The sequence below is a fragment of the Eschscholzia californica genome, unplaced genomic scaffold, assembly GCF_041429995.1.
Source record: "Eschscholzia californica isolate CP2 unplaced genomic scaffold, dmEscCali1.0.p SCAF_30, whole genome shotgun sequence".
Taxonomy (NCBI): Eukaryota; Viridiplantae; Streptophyta; class Magnoliopsida; order Ranunculales; family Papaveraceae; genus Eschscholzia; species Eschscholzia californica.
In genome coordinates this window covers 85,001-87,500 of record NW_028238421.1, presented here as the reverse complement: position 1 = coordinate 87,500, position 2,500 = coordinate 85,001, and positions in this window count along the sequence as shown.

The following is a 2,500-nucleotide window of genomic DNA, read 5'->3' as shown; positions in this document are numbered from 1 at the left end:
GGCCGTCCCGTGCTGTCCCATGCCGTCCCGAGCCTCGCCAAGCCCGTCCCGTGCCGTCCGAGCTGTGCCGAGGCCGTCCCGTGCCGTCCCGTGCTGTCCCATGCCGTCCCGAGCCTCGCCAAGGCCGTCCCATGCGCGTCCCGTGCCGTCCGAGCTGTGCCGAGGCCGTCCCGTGCTGTCCCATGCCGTCCCGAGCCTCGCCAAGGCCGTCCCATGCGCGTCCCGTGCCGTCCGAGCTGTGCCGAGGCCGTCCCGTGCTGTCCCATGCCGTCCCGAGCCTCGCCAAGGCCGTCCCATGCGCGTCCCGTGCCGTCCGAGCCTCACAAAGGCCGTCCCAGGCCGTCCCGTGCCGTCCCATGCGCGTCCCGTGCCGTCCGAGCCTCACCAGGGCCGTGACATGCCGTCCCGAGCCTTACCAAGGCCGTCCCGTGCCTGACCAAGGCCGTCCCGTGCCTCACCAAGGCCGTCCCTTGCGCGTCCCGTGCCGTCCCGAGCCTCACCAAGGCCGTCCCATGCGCGTCCCGTGCTGTCCCATGCGCGTCCCGAGCTGTCCCATGCCGTCCCGAGCCTTAGCAAGGCCGTCCCATTCGCGTCCCGTGCTGTCCCATGCGCGTCCCGTGCTGTCCCGTGCCGTCCCGAGCCTGACCAATGCTGTCCCGTGCGCGTCCCATTCTTTTGGCTCGGCTGGCCCGTGCATTCTATGGGGTCGTGGGACATTTCGAAATCCACCCGGACCATTTCGACTCTCTCTTCATTAATACTATTGAGGTATTATTTATGAATTATTGGAGAAAAGAAACGGAAGAAAATATTTTTTTTTCTATTTTTTATGAATTTTCCGGTGTTTATTCACTTAAAAATTCATAGAAAAATAAATATTTATCGGAATCGCTATTATAATATATCAAAAAAATCCTTGCGAAAAGACCTTTCCAACGAGTATAAGTTTGCTGGATTCCGACGAGTAACGAAGGAGTAAAGACCCAGTATGCTTGGTTAAAAAATTGATGTTTCCTTGTGAAAATAGGAAAAACAATAACTTTGCACTATAAGGGGGAGGGTTGAGCTCCTTCCCCAGAGCGTGCACAGCACTTGTGCTGGCACGTTCCCTAGTGCTCGCCAAGCACCATAGGGCATCCAAAGGGCAAAGCTCGGCCTACTACATGATGGGAAGCTTCTAATATGTCGGAATACGAAGAGATTTCGTGCGACCCGAAGCTCGGCTCGGGCGTCCCGGCCTGTCCCGAGCTGTGCCGAGCGCGTCCCAGGCCGTCCCGAGCCAAGTCTCGGGCGTCCCAGGCCGTCCCGAGCCAAGTCTCGGACGTCCCAGGCCGTCCGGAGCTGTGTCGAGGCCGTCCCAGGGCGTCCCGAGCTGTAGCGAGGGCGTCCCAGGCCGTCCCGAGCCAAGTCTCGGGCGTCCCAGGCCGTCCCGAGCAAAGTCTCGGACGTCCCAGGCCGTCCCGAGCAAAGTCTCGGGCGTCCCATGCCGTCCCGAGCTGTGGCAAGGGCGTCCCAGGCCGTCCCGAGCAAAGTCTCGGGCGTCCCATGCCGTCCCGAGCTGTGGCAAGGGCGTCCAAGGCCGTCCCGAGCTGTGCCGAGGCCGTCCCGAGCCTAGTCTCGGGCGTCCCAGGCCGTCCCGAGCTATGGCGAGGGCGTCCCAGGCCGTCCCGAGCTATGGCGAGGGCGTCCCAGGCCGTCCCGAGCCAAGTCTCGGGCGTACCTGGCCGTCCCGAGCTGTAGCGAGGGCGTCCCGTGCCGTCCCGTGCTGTCCCATGCGCGTCCCGTGCCGGCCCGAGCAACAGCTCGGGCGTCCCGTGCCTCGGCCCTTCCAAGTGGTGCTTCGTCGGACATCTCGATATCCACTCGAGCATTTTCGACCATTCTCCATATGTGGGTGTGTGGGTATTTATCAGGAATATTGGAGAAAGAATCGGGAAAAAAATATTTTTTTTCTATTTTTTTTGAATTTTTAATTGTTTATTCACTTAAAAATTCATAAAAAAATAAATATTTATCGGAATCGCTATTATTATATATCAAAAGAATCCTTGTGAAAAGACCTTTCCAACGAATGCAAGTTTGTTGGATTTGGACGAGTAACGAAGGAGCAAAGGCCGAGTATGCTTGGTTAAAAATTTGATGTTTCCTTGTGAAAATAGGGAAAACAATAACTTTGCACTATATAGGGGAGGGGTGAGCTCCCTCCCCAGGCCGTGCACAGCCCTTGGGCTGGCAGGTGCCTTGGCCCTTGGGATGCAACATAATGCATCCCAAGGGCAAAGCTCGGCACGGGGGTGGATGGGAAGCTTCCAAGAGTTGCCCAACTCATCCCCGACGTGGGAAATCGAAGAGGCGGCTGGGGGGGCCCCGGGGGGGCACCACGGGCAAAAAATCAAAAACTCCCCAGCCTATGCCGGACACTTGGGGAAGCATCCCCGAAGGTGTCCGAGCTGCTGGGGGGGCCCGGGGGGCACCACGGGCCAAAAATCGAAAAGTCCCC